Consider the following 15,178-nt stretch of genomic DNA (forward strand, 5'->3'; position numbering starts at 1 on the left):
GCACGGGAGTAGTGTGCGGACGCCCCAGTAACTCAGGGTTACTGTCCAGACATGCTTGGTGGCCAATGACAACAACCGAGCACTGGTGACGGTCTGGATTCAGAGTGGAGGCTTCTGGCTCTAGAAGTAACGGGCTGCACAGCTGCATGCTGGGAAGTGTGTCACTCCCCATTCAGATGACACAGCCTGTGCAGCCTGCAACAGATGCCACTGAAACTGGGTTTGGGTGTCCCCCGAGCCTTTATGTGCCACATGTTTGGGACAGGGTTGCAACAGGAACAGGGACTCCACGAGACAGCTTCTGCTTGACAAACCATCCAAAGCCCAGTGGCTGACACAAAAACAAGCATTTACTCTCACGCTCATGGATGTGCAGGTCAAGTGCAGTCTTGGTGCATATAAGATGGTTTGGCTAGGTGTTTCTGATTCAGGCTGTGGGCTGACTGGGCTTGGCATCAGGCTGCAGGTTGGGTTTAGGCCTGTTCCGGGTGCATCCATTCTGGGGATCAAACTGAAGGGACAACCGCTACCCTGGGAAAGCTCTTCTACTAGCAGATCGTGGGGGCACGATGCCAACCTAAAGCACACAGCAGATCTAAGGCTGCTGCTCAGGCCACATCCACTGCACGTCATGTCATAGAAAGCCACATGACCAAGCCCAACATCCCTGGGTAAGGGAAGCATCCACTGAGATGGTGAACAACGGAGGAGGTGGGGTGGAGGATAATGACAGGTGCACAAGCTCTGAGGGCCCTTCCAGCTCTTTGCATCTGTGAAATTCTATAAACTTGGGGGCAATGCTGTCACTTCTGGAAACATACCATGATCATAATCTGACCACACCTCAAATCTAAAAATTTCTAGTCCATAGGCTAGATCTGTCTGGTCCACCTGATCTAATTCTACCTGATCCCCCAGTGATGGTATGGCACCACATTTTCAAAACCCATCCTTCCTCCAACCTTAGCGCCCAACTCTGGACCTTCAGACAGAGCAATGGCTTGTCAACAGTGATCACTGAGTTGTAAAACAGTGGTTTTTCTTTTCTCTTTTGCTGCAGGCATGATGATGACAATGATGATTTGGTTTAGACTTTTAAAAATATATTATCCCCGTAGAACCCAACAAGACTAAAATTGTGTTCTGATGGCTCAGAAGGATAAAATGCTGAACCAAAATTAACCTTCAAAAATTGTGAAATGCGACAGCCTCAGTGTGATATGACACCTTTTCAACGTCAAGGGGAATTGCAGGTGTAATGACGAAATTGACCAGACACGTAATTTTAGAGGCAAATATCCAGAACCTGTTCATTCTTGCATACATGTGTAAAATCTTAGAGTTTTCCATGGGCAGATGCTTAACAGATTGTGAAGACTGAAGATAAGAGCAGATGAGCCATTCCTCCTTCAGAGGAGGCTGTTCTCAAGTCCTAGGGACGGATCTATTGTCCAACGGGCAAGTGGACACAAGCTGTGAGGCCCAGAGCTGAGCGCCAAGTTGAGTGCACTGGGAGAAGGGGACACTGAAAAGCCATACTCCCCTTGGGGATGATAGGCTCTCTGTTCTCCCCTTCTGCACATTCTGTTATGTTCTCTCTTCTTGATTTCAAAAGCAGATACATTTTTAATACATAAATTTAATATAAGTCCAATTGTAATCCTAATAATGTATTTGGGGGGATCCTAATAATGCAAATGGATAAAGTTTATATGGACAAATATAAACATGGCCTCAGAATACCAAGAAAATGTGAAAAGGAAGAAAAATGAGGAAAGATCAGTTTCACTAAAAAAAAAAAAATCAAACCATATTGCATTGATACAGAAAAGATGTATAGATCAGTGTAACAGAATGGAAATTTCCAGACTCAGACCCAAGTATAATGAGAATTTCACAAGTGACAATCTGGTGGGAAAATATAGAAGAGCCCCATCTTACACCAAATACAAAAATTAATTCTGTATGGATTAAGCATTTCATTAAAAAAACAACAGTAAAAATTCTTGCAAGAAAGTCTAGGAGATTATCTGTAAAATATGGGAGGGGGACCTGGGAGCTAGAGGCATGACACTTTATTAACCAAGACCACAAACCCAGAATTTATTTTTAAGAGAAGAAAAAAAAGGAAGACAGGAAAGAAGACAAATACATTTGGGCGTACCACACTTAAAACATTTTAATGGAAAAGACAAAACAAAAAGACAAATGATAGATTTTGAAGATATATTTGTAGTATGGAAGACAAAGCGTTGATCAATTAACTAATTCAACAGATTTTTTTGGACACCTATATACCAGTACTGTCGAAGACACTAGGAATACAAGAGTGAACCCAAGGGCCAGGCCCTATTGAAAGATTTTACATATTGTACTGAGTTGAATTATGTCCCCCCAAAAGATACGTTGAAGTCTTAACCCTGGTTCTTGTGAATGTGACCTTTACTCGAAACAGGGTCTTTGCAGATGTGATCAAGCTAAGATGAGGTCATACTGAATTAGGGAGGGCCCTCACTCCAATGAATGCAATCCTTGGAAGAGGGAAATCTGGACCAAGACACACAGAGATGAGGCACCAAGTAAAGACACAGAGACACTAAAGGAAGACATCAGATATTGGAGTGATGGCAGCTTTGTACAAAGCTAAGGAATGCCAAGGACTGCCAGCAACCATCAGAAGCTGGAATAGTCAAGGAAAGGAAGGATCCTCCTCTACAACCAGAGGAAACACGATTCTGCAGACACCTTGATTTTGGACTTCTGGCCTCCAGAAGTATTCTCTGTGAGAGAATAAATTTCTGTTGTGTTAAGCCATCTAGTTTGTGGTAATTTGTTACAAATCCCTAGGACACTAATGCACATATACGTGCTCATTTAATTCTAATAACAATCCTCTGATGTAGCGACTACTATGATTTCTATTTTAGGGATAAGAAAACTGAGGCCCAGAGTGGTTTGCTCAAGGTCACACAGGTATTAAATAACAGAGCTGTGATTCCAGCTCTGGTGGCCCGGCTCCAGAGTTTACATTTTAAACCAAAACACTATAATGCTTTTCAAAATTGATGGGGTTCATTCAAAAAATATTTATTGAGCACTTATATGTTGGCCCCTGTTTTAGATGCTGGGGATAGGGCGGAGAATGGAAAAGACACAGATAACTGCCCCTGTCGAGCCCACATCTCAGTGAGGGAGATGGGGCTCCTGGGAAGGAGGGCCTTCGGGAGAGAACCAGGCTGGAGCTGGTCAAAGGGAAAAGTGTCAGAGAAGAGCCATAGAAGCTGGGAGGGCAGAGGCTGGGGTCTAATTAAGAGAGATACAGAGCCTTGCAGGGGAGAAAGTTCCAGGGTTCAGAATCCAGAGGATGGGGGTAAACTGGGAACTCAAAGCTTCTTATGAGCACAGGATAAATAATGATATCTGTAATAAACATCTCTTAAACATTGACAAGAGGGCAAAGGATGTAAATAGGCAATTCATTTCTTCAAGGAGAACAAATCCTAATATCAAAAAAAAAATAAATAAATAAATAAAAAATCACACATTTACTAGTAGTCAGGGAAATAAATACAAATTAAAGTTAAACTGAGCTATTACTTTAAAACTACCAGACCAGCAAAAATTTAAAAGAGCTATAATGCCTATTGCTAACAGGGGTTAGAAAAAAAGATACTCTATTGCATAGCTATTAGAAATAGGAACTGCTATAGTGTGTGGTCTTAAAAAGCAAATAGGGGTGCCTGGGTGGCTCAGTTGGTTAAGTGTCCCATTCCTGATTTCAGCTCAGGTCATGATCTCGGACTTGTGAGATCGAGCCCCGCATCTGGCTCTGCACTCAGTGGGGAGTCTGCTGGAGATTCTCTCTCCCTCTGCCCCCCCCACCCTGCCATGATCCCTCTCTCTCAAATAAATAAATAAATCTTAAAAAAAAAAAAAAAGCAAACAGACAACACATGTTTATAAATATTATGTTAGACCAAGCAGTCCCACTCCTGGGATTCCATTCCGTAGAAATAAAAACATCAGTATGTAGAGACACCTAAAGAAAGATAGTTTAAAGAGATTTTAAAAAGGAAAAGAGAAGTGAATGCCCATCAAAAACGAAATGGTTGATGTTCAGTGTGTTGGAACATTTTTCCTTGCAGAAGGTCTATGCTTCCATTGAGAACCAACAGAAAAGTCAGATAAAATACAGCAAAACATCTCTTTGAAGTACTGAGGCAACCAGGACTCAAAGGGACAACTGTCTGAGAGGAGGGAGACCCTCAGAAACCTCACTCATGCATTGTGGGAGCAGGGCAAGAGGCTCAGGCTGGGGCTGGTGACCCAGGCAGATGGTCATTACCAGCAGGTGGAGAAGCAAACAGAACTTGTGATGAGTTTATGGGACCTGACACCCAAACCAGAGACTTCAACAGATTCCTCATGAGAGGAGGAAGCAGAGAACTAAGCCCAGCATTGCTGGTTTTCCCCTCAAGATGTTTGCTGAGTTTGGAAGCTGTGTGAGACAGAAGACCAAGAATCAAGGCAGAAAGCCTCTGAAAGGCAAATGGAATTTTTTTTTGTCATCCTGTGGTTCAGGATTTCTCAGGAGCAAGGGCTCAGAGAATAACCCAAGTTCTGAGTTACAAACTTTGGAGGCTAAATTAGGAAAAGGAATTAAAAAAAAAAAAAAAGCAAATGGAGCTTTGAGAAACTGTAATCCAGCCTCAAATCAACTCAGTCCCTAACTGAATTAAGGTCATCAAACCCCACTCTACCTGACCAGCAAAGGAAAGGGTGCCACTATCTAGAGCCTCTCAATTTTCTTAACATAATATCTGACATTCAATAAAAATCTGTCTGTCACGTCAAGAGACAGGGCCATGTGACCCCAAATCGAGGGAAATAAAAGCAACAGAAAAAGATCTACAGGTGACCCAGATACTGGAGTTAGCAGGGAAAAAAAAGATTTTTAAATAGTTATAAATATGTTTAAGAAAATAGAGGTATATGTTGAGACAATAGAAGAAAAGACACAAACAGGGAATATATTAAAAATAACCAAATGGAAATCCCACAACTGAAAAAATACTAAACGTAAGAACTATATGAATAAAATTAACCACAGATTAGAAAAAGCAGAACACAGGATTAACAAACTGGAAGACAGGCCAATGGAAAATTCTGGGACTGGAGCCCTGAAAGAAAAATAGTGAAAAGTACATAAAAGAGTGAAATATAAGTAAGATCCTGTGAACAGGTCTAACATACATAACTGGAGGCCAAGAAGGACGGAGAGAACAGGGCCTGAGTAGAAGGAGAAGAGACAAGGGCTGGGAATTTTTCACAAAATTTTTATTAAACACATCAACCTACAGACTCAAGAAGACCTGCAAACCCCAGCAGGATGCATACAAAGAAAGGCACACCTTAACACATCTAGAAAACTGCTAAAGTCCAAAGACCAAAAGAAAAAACCTAAAAACTGCTAGAGAAAGAGAAAGACACATTACATTCAAATGTGCAACAGTAAGACTTGATGGTTTATTTATCAACACCCCTGCTAGAAGCCAGAAGACAATGGAATGATATCTTAAAAATGCCAGAAGAGAGTAACTGCCAACCTAAAATACTGTTATTCCCAGCTAAAATATCTTTAAAAAGTTAAGAGTGAACTTCTGCTTCTAGGTTTAACATGTGAAGGGTTTGGAAGTCATCACTTCCATTGCTACAGCAAGAAAAAGGCTGAACATACTGAAAATCAGTAACTTTTCTTAGAGCCATCAGAGAAATCTGACATCTGGAAAGATAGGTGGATACATACAATCACAGCCAAGATCAGCTAACCTGGAGCAGAAGCCACTGTAGCCACAAACTGGTAGGAACACTTAAGTGGTAATTTTGACAAACTACTGGAGGTGGAGTGAGGATTAGCTTGAGACTGAGAAATTCCTGGAGGCCCAGTCTTTGGAGGGGGGCCACATTTTCATGGATTTTACCACCAGGAATTCTACCAGGTTCTCAAGGTGAACCTTCCAAGAAGAATCCCTTTATGTGTCAGGCAAATTAAACCCAAAGGAAGTAAAAATAAGTAAAGTAAGTAGAAGAAAAGAAATAAGAGATAAGATCAGGAATGACTGAAATAGAATATGGACAAACAATAAAGAAAATCAATGAAAACACAGCTAGTTTTATAAAAAAGATCAATAAAAGTGATAAACCTCCAGCTAAACTATTCAATAAATAAAGAGAAAAGATTTTTAAAAATTACCAAAATCAGGAGTAGGAAAGGAAACCCTATGAAGGATCATACCGACATTTAAAGGATAATGAGGCATGAGTCCATACTGATATAAATAAATGAACAAATTAATACATGGGACAGAAGACACAAATCTCCCATGCAGAAGAATTCCAAATAATTTATGTAGATATTCTGCCCTTAAAGAGGTAGAGCATAATAATTCCCCTTTCCTTCACTGTGGGCTGTGCATAGTGACTTTTCCTCAAATGGAAAGAGAGAGAAAAAAGAGTAAGTTTACAGTGGAAAAGCCTGGCAGACAGCTCAGCCAGGTGATCAAAGGTCAATATAACAGTGATTAGCCATGCTGACGGCATATCCCCTGACAGGATGCAATGAGAAGGGTACTTTACCTCTGTGGTCTTCCTTCAAAAACATTACCCTGGTCTAATCATGAGAACAATATCAGACAAATTCCAGAGAGTGACATTCTACAAAATAGCTGGCCAGTAATCTTCAAAACTGTCAAAGTCAGTGCAAAACAAGGAAAGTCTGAGAAAGAACCTGCCAGAGCCAAGAGGAGCTAAGGAGATGTGATGACTAAGTGTAATGTGGGATCCTGGATGGGGTCCTGGACCAGAACAAGGATGGGAGGTAGAGACTAAGGAAAACAGCATAAAAAACCATGGAAACTCAGAGAATTAGTTGCCAGCACACTTGCATTAGCAGAAGGACAAAAGGAGGTCTTTAGACAGAATAAAAATGAGTGCAGGTGCTAGCACAAAAATGTAAGATGGAAAGAACAAGAGCAAGGGTAGATATGTAGACACATATGACAGCTTATTTATTATTATAATAATAATAGTGTTTGCAGGATTTAACCTAGATGTAAAATTTAAATGCATGACTACAATAACACAAAAGATAGGGGTAAGTGAAATTAAAGCATTTTTAAATCCAGCATTGTTAGGGAAGTGGTAAACATAATGATCTATATTTAACTACAAACTATAAGACAAGAATGCATGTTGCAATTGCTGTGGTAGCCTCTAGACAAATGGCAGAAGAATGTTCTCACCAATAAGTTAACAGAGGGGCAAATGGACTAATAGAAATAGTTGAATATTCTTTAAAAAAAAAAAAAGGCAAGAAGACCCACAGACAGCTGGGTCAAATATAAAAAAAAATTAAGATGACAGATATAAAACCAACAATATTAGTAATTAAATACTCCAAATAGAAGATTGACTGTCACAACCTATCTTCTAAAATATCAGCTATATCCTGCCTACAAGAGACTTACTTGAAATATAAGCACCCAGAAAGTTTGAAGTGAAAGGACAGAAGAGCATACACTATGCAAACATGAATCAAAAGAAAGCTGAATTAACTATATTATCAGATAAAAGAGGCTCAAAGGTAAGTAGCATTACTCTGTATCAAGAGTCATGTCATAATGATAAAGGAGATAATTCACAGGAAGTTGCAGCAATTCTAAATCTATGTGTACCCAATAAGTTAGCTTCAAAGTGAATAAAGCAACAATCAACAGAATAAAGAAGGATCTTCACTAGACAAATTCACCATCAGATGGGAGACTTCAACACACTTCTCCCAATAGCTAATGGAATGAGCAGGCAACAGTTTGATAAGGATACAGAAGTTCTGAAAAACACAATTAATGAAATCAATCTAATTGACATACTTAGAAAACTGAAGAACCATGATGGAGCATACATTCTTTTCGTGGGCTTACGGAACACTTACCGAAATTGTCTGTATGTTGGGTCATAATCCAAGCCTCAATAGGATAGGCTGAAGTCATTTAGACTTTAGAATTTACTCTCTGATCACAATGGAATCGATTTTAAAATCAATAATAAAAGGTAAATTAGAAAATCCAGGGTTTTAGAGGGGAGGGGGGAGGGGGGTTGGTTAGCCCGGTGATGGGTATTAAGGAGGGCATGTACTGCATGGAGCACTGGGTGTTATATGAAAACAATGGATCGTGGATCACCACATCAAAAACCAATGATGTATTGTATGGTGACTAACATAACATAATAAAATTAAAAAAAAAAAAAAGAAAACCCCAACTGTGTGGAAATTAAACAAAACACTTTTTAAAATAAACCACTGTGAAAAAGAAATCACAAGGGAAATTGTAATATATTTTAAACTGAATGACAATGAATGATATACCAAAACTTCTAGATGTGGCTAAGCCTGTACCTAGAGGGCAATATGTAGCCATCGATTCATACACAAGAGAAATAAAGGCTAAAAAGCAATAATCTAACATTTTGTCTCAAGAAATTAGAAAAAGAAGGGGCACCTGGGTGGCTCAGTTGGTTAAGTGACTGCCTTCGGCTCAGGTCATGATCCTGGAGTCCCAGGATCGAATCCCGCATCAGGCTCCCTGCTCAGCAGGGAGTCTGCTTCTCCCTCTGACCCTCCCCCTTTTAATGCTCTCTCTCTCTATCTCATTCTCTCTCTCAAATAAATAAATAAAATCTTTAAAAAAAAAAAGAAATTAGAAAAAGAAAAGCAAATTAAATCCCGATCAAGTAGAAGGAAAAAAAATCATCAAAGTAACAGCAGAAATACATAAATATAAAACAAATGTATAAGAAAAAAGTAACAATAAAGGTTGTTACTTGGAAAAGACTAATAAAACCGACAGACTTCGGCTGCTTCAGGATAGGATGGAGCAATTCTTAGTGCACTAACATACCCAGTGAAAACAGCTAGAAAAGCCCCAGCAATTAGATAATGCGAAGGCACTGGGTGGCCGAGAAAGCCAGGAGGTCTGAGGGATTGAAGTTCCCAGGTGAGAAGGACCCTTCAGGGGTGAACTGAGGCTATGTAATTGCATTTTCCCTGAGAAGAGCTGATGATTCTGGGAGTGGAATTGAGGTTGAGCGAGGGGGTTGGGCCAGGCGGGAGGCCACTCAGCAGAGCACTCGCTAGGTTGGTGGCACTGGAGTGGCAAAATTGGAGACCCTGACTGGTTTCCCCTTCTGGACGAGTGCTGGCCTCTGGAACTGAAGGCAAGTCCCCACACACTGTGGTACTTAGGAGACAAAGGCCATCCAGGGAGAAGTCCCCGAGAACACAAGGCAAAAACAGAAGCCCTGGAGACGTGGTCTACTGACACCGAGGGTCAGCAGCTGCTCCTGCCCTGGAAGATCTGGCCCACTGGGGCACAGCCGGAAGCTGCAGGAGTCCAGCTTTGGCCTTTGGCAGAGGGTTATGGCCAGAAGATGGAGAAATACAGACTTCTGATGGTTGTGTGGGGCATGGTCCAACAAAAATGAACATGTCACCTTTGAACACAGGCCACCCCTTAAAACATGAGCACCATTGGGAAGCTGTTAGGAACACAAAGCTAAAGAACCAGGTCTACTTATCCAGCCCCCACCACCGGTCCTCAAGAGCATGGCACTTCATCTCTTTCTCCCTGTTTTCTTACCTGAGTCATGAGCCCCCCACCCCCCAACCCCAACAAGCTTAGAGAGTTGGTGCTCCATGTGCTGAATCTGATGGGGCCTCAGAGTGAGCATGGAGAACTCTCTGTGCCCACAGTAGCCAAAATGCAACATGATATCAAAAGCCTTTAACAGCAAAAGTGGGGAGATGACCCCACGCAGATCTGCTCTCGGGGTCTCTGATTCAGTGTGGATATACCTAAGTCTCTTACTATAAAAGTTTCTGTTTGTCCTTTTTTAAACTTTTTAAAACTGAAGTATGGTTGACATACAATTTCCTATTAGTTTCAGGTATACATCATAGGGATTCGATGTTTTTATACATTACAAAATGATCCCCACTATAAGTCTAGTTACCATCTGTCACCATACAAAGTTACAACAATATCATTGACTATATTCCCCATGCTGTACATTACATCCCCAGGACTGATACATTTTATAAATGGAGGTCTGTAGTTCTTAATCCCCTTCACCTCTGTCACCTAGCCCCATGCCCCAGGCCTCCCCACCTCCAGAAACCTACAGTTTCCTGTATCTATGAGTCTCTTCCTGCTTTGTTTTGTTTCTTCCTTTGTTTTTTTAGATTCCACATGTAAGTGAAATCATATGGCATTTGTCTTTCTCGGATTTATTTCACTTAGCATAATGCTCCTGAGATCCATCCATGTTGTCAAAAATGGCAAGAATTCATTGTTTGTCCCTGTTAAGTTTCCCTAATTTTTTTTGTTTGTTTTTCCCTTCACAAAACTGATTGTAATATACAATAAAGAGTTTTTAAATATCTGTTTTATTTACCAGAGTTGTATGCTCCCAACAGAAGGTTTAAAACCAGATGGAAAATATTTAATACTAGACTTCAAAAAAAAACGAAGTCTTCCCGGGTCACCATGGTTACTTAATTTGCTTATCTGCACCCGAGGCCTATGAGAGGCTCGATGGTGTTCATGGGGCTTGGTTTATATCCTGGTCCGTGACCCCCAAGTGGGAAAGACTGTGTGATTAGGAAGTGATGCTTGGGGGTGGGAGGGTGCCAGTTCCTAGCTATGTGTCCCCAGAGGGCATGGGGACGCTCTGCTGGGAAGAGGAAGGAAAGCTCACCTTCTCCCGAGCAAGGCAGGTGAGAAGCCAGGAGCCACGGGCACCAAGAATCTGGGGCGCTGGGCTGGGCTGTTACAGACTCTTGCTTTGTTAATCCATGTCTTAGGGGTTCTTAAGTTTGCCGATGAGCTCTGCAGCCCTATGTCTGTCTCCAGGGGCCTCAGCTGGGACTTCGGGGATGGACTAAGGATAACAGTGAACCGAACAACATACAGTGTATTTACCGAGGATGAAGAATGTCAATTTACCATTAGGAACAGCCAATTACAGGGAATTGGAAGGTAAAGCCTTCCTCAAATTCCTGATGGATGGAATTGCTCAATTAGCCTAATTATGCAATTAGACTAATCTTGACTTACGTGTCCTTGGATGTTTTGTCATTTTATGTTCCCCATGGGTCACTGGCCCCAAGCAATGAAACTTCTGCTTTCTCCATGTCCTCATGTGGTTTAGTCCTACACCAAGCGTAGAACAGGCACCCTCAAAATGTTTACAAAGAGAAAGGACAGCAGAGATGGTTACATCTGCCTGCCTGATGTGCACTCCCTCCTTCTCCCTTACAACCAGAACCTTGCTTTTTCTAAAGGTAGTAACATACCCAGCAAAAAATCATGTCTCTCTTTCTATAAGATCTCTATATAACACAGCCTGGTCAATACAATGAAGCTGCTGAGAGAAGCTTACAAGAAAGCCCTTAAAAAAAAAGAAATACTTGTCTGGCTCAAGCCTTTTGCCTTCACTTTTTCCCTTCCTTATGCCTGAAATGTATGTGATGGCTGGTGCCCCAGCAGCTGTATTCCATGCATGAGAACGAGGTTGAACGAGGAGAAAGCTAGAAGCAGCCGGGGCCTCTGAAGACATTGTAGAGCTGCCGGGCTGCCCTGCACAATGTCTGGACTCCTCATTACAAAAGAGAAAAACAACCACCTCTCTTACATCAGACACAGTTTTGGGGGGTTTGCTGCTAACTCAGCATGTGAAGGAGAGGGAGAGAAGAAGGAAAAGGCATCTAAAGGAGGAATATAAAGATTCTAGATCACCCTGAAATTCAAAAACCGTTTCCTGCACCGCCACCAGTTCTTGACTTGTCATTTCAATACAACGACACATTACAAACTATGCAAGTCACAGGCCATGTGGTGCAGTGGCCAGAGTGAGCAATGAACCGGGAGAGAGGCATTTCCTGGGAGAAAGAATATGCCTTCAGGCTTGTTGTGAGAGATGATTTAATGTCGGATGCCATCTACCCCGACCCGGTCTAGCGGCATTCCAGAAAGAACAGTCCCTCCACCTCCCCCACTGGGAATGACACATTTAACCATGGAAAGCAAGCTGAGTCCATTAAAACCCCAACAGCTCTGCCTCTGGCAGGACAGCTGGTCACCTCACACTCTCCAGAAACTCCGATGTCTTTTACATTAAAGAGAGAGGAAAGATGGGGAGACAGATTATTAGTAAACAAATCCATCCTTATAGCAGACAAAATCTTCCTGACCACGATGGTGAAAACTGGTAACAGTCCCCAGCAACGACAGCGCAGGGACTTGCTGGATTTGGTGACCCACAAGGTCCCATCAGACTCCAGACTCTATTACAGCTCTCCCACGTTGAACCCGTGCAGCCAACCACCTTCTGCCCCCACCACAGGCCAGGCAACGGCTGGTCAGAATAAAGAATGAGCACTTCTAATTTAGAGCACAAGGTATCTGGGCCAATGGCTAAGTGCTGCCGATGGGCAAACGGGGATATGTGACTGAGAGCCTCACTCCCAATTCCTCCAGGGTGAAACTCGGCAACCACTGCACCATACTAATTGCTGTGGGGCAGATTTGGGGAAGACAAGGGCAAGAACACTGCGTATCTATAACCCAAATGATAGGAAGAAGTTAAAGGACATTGTTATTAAAATTAACGTCCTTCTTCCAGAATTCTTCCAAAACTGCCATCAATCACACCCAGCTAGCCTGTACTGACACCCAGCTAGCGCATACTAAACCCAGCTGGCCCACACTATACCCAGCAAGCCCATATTACACCCAGCAAACCCATCTTACCCCCAGCTAGCCCATCTTACACCCAGCTAGCCCTGCATTAGGTCTAATCTGAATTTTTGTTTCTTTCTAAGGTGGAAGACGGTGATTTCTGACCTCACCGGTAAGAGAAGCACCCTCATCTATAAATAATCCCTTCAATTAACAACAAAGTTTCTATTTACATAAATGCTTTGAAGGTATCAGCTTATGAAGGTCAAACCTAGGTCCCTAGTGGACTGCTTAAAATCACCCCAGGGTTGTTGATCTTCAGGCTAAAAGGGTGGTCACAACAGGATGTTTCCCAAAAGTTAAACCCAACAAGTCACTAGGGGGGAAACCAGTGGACAACTTGCCTAACTAGGTTCCCAGCGAATCAGTTGTGAAAACAACCAGCAGCTTTTCTCCCTGCATGTTGGCCCTGTCCTTTCGTGGGTTCTTTTTCCCTTTGCCCTCACTGTGGGCACATCTTCAGAAGGCAGGGGGGTGTGCGGGAAGCCAGCAGACAGGAGAGAGAGAGGGAGAGGTATGCGGCTACCACCGTGAAGCAAGCAGCAGACCACGTGTGCATGTGGCTGTCCCCCAGGGTGAGCCAGAATGCAGGGAAGCTCCAGGGGCAGGGGAGGGGGCTAGGGTGGGCTTGGGTAGCACCACGGAGAGGTGTGGGAACCAGCCTCATGCCAAGGAATCCCAATAGGCTTCTGAAACACCTGCCTCCCTCAGTCCCCAAGTGGCATCCTATCTGGGCTCCACTGGGGATTCTGGTGACTCTTCAAATTCATCCATTCATTCAGTCAATGTTGTGCCCTGCTTTGTGCCAAGCACCTGGGATGCCTCACTGTCTGAAAGAGAAAAAAATGTCCACCTTTGGAGCATGTGATTTAACAGAGGAAGTCAGGCAAACAGCAGAATAAAGACATGAATGGAAGGATTCTAAGTACAAGATGCATGGCAGGAGGCGACTGCACCGCGGAAAGAAGACTGGGGTAAAGGAGATTGAGGTGGGAGAGCAGGTAGTATTTGCCCTGGGAATGCCAGTGTCGCCTCGAAGTGCAGTTGGACAAAGGCTTGGAGGAGGTGAGGAGGATAGTCACGCAGCCTTCAGAGAGATGTTGGTCAGGCAGAGGGGACAGCCAGGGGCCGGCGGTCGGAGGCAGAGCAGGAGGCTGGTGTGGCTGGAGCGAGGGGAGTAGCGGGGAGGGTGGTAAGAGTGGAGGTCACAGAGGCAGCGAGCGGCTGGGTAGTGCCGGACCCTCCAGGCCCCGTGGGGACTCTGGTTTGTATTCCCGTGGAGGGGGGGGCATGGGAGGGTCCTGGGCAGGAGTGACCCTCTCTGCAGACCCATCGGAATGTGACTCTGGCTGCTGGGTTGAGAACACACCGCAGCAGGGAAAGGACAGGTGCAAGGAGCCCCGTGAGGCGGTGATGGCTGGAAGCGGAGGAGGTGGGACAGCAGTTGTGCTCTGGGGTGACTTTCAAGGGCGCCAACAGGCTTTGTTGATGCACTGGGCGTGGGTGCGAGAGAAGAGGAGAGAGTCAAGGAAGACGCCAGATTGGAGCCCTGAGTGACTGGGGCAAGGTTGCCCCTGAGAACGGAAGGGCTGCTAACAGAAAGGCCTTGGTGGCAGTTTGGCATCTCCAGACGCCCACGTGAAGAAGTTGGAGTAGGCAGGTGGGCGCCAGAGACTGAAGTTTTAGGAGGACAGTCTGGGAAGTAGAGATGCCACCAGGAGAGCCACTGGCTTAGAGATGGCAGAGAAGCCCTAAGACGGAAAAACCTGAGGCTGAGCTTACAGACCTGTTCTCAGGTGAGCAGAGGTGAGCATCTGTGCCTGCAGTCTGCGGTCTGGGGTAGTGGTCCCCACTTTGCCACCACCTGCTGCCCTTCTCTAAGGTAACCCCTGAAAAATCAGCGGCAGCCTAGTGGATTCCTGATCTCCTGAGAACCTATGAACTAACTCCATGAATTAAGAGCATTGAGCACTGTGATCGTTCAAGACTGCTGGGCATGAGGGGCTTAGCGGCAAAAGAGTCTAGGACAAGGCGCCCTGGGAGCGTCAGGTGAGTCACACCCACTTACCACCCCCCACCCCGCTGAAACTGCTCACAGAGTTATCAATGACTGATTATCAGCCACCCAGTCCCCCAAACCGGAGATCGAGGAACCACTCTTGACCTATTTTCCTCTTTCTTGTCCATTACCCTTTATTCCCAAATATTTCTTGAATCTGTCCTCCTCACCATGCCCCACGTGCCCTCCACATCTTCTAGTCTTGGGGCAGGGGTGGGGCGTGGGAAGTCTGGGCTGTGTTGGTAGCTACCCCGTCCCATCCCCC

The sequence above is a fragment of the Leptonychotes weddellii genome, chromosome 5 (assembly GCF_054177405.1).
Source record: "Leptonychotes weddellii isolate Sample4059 chromosome 5, ASM5417740v2, whole genome shotgun sequence".
Lineage (NCBI taxonomy): Eukaryota > Metazoa > Chordata > Mammalia > Carnivora > Phocidae > Leptonychotes > Leptonychotes weddellii.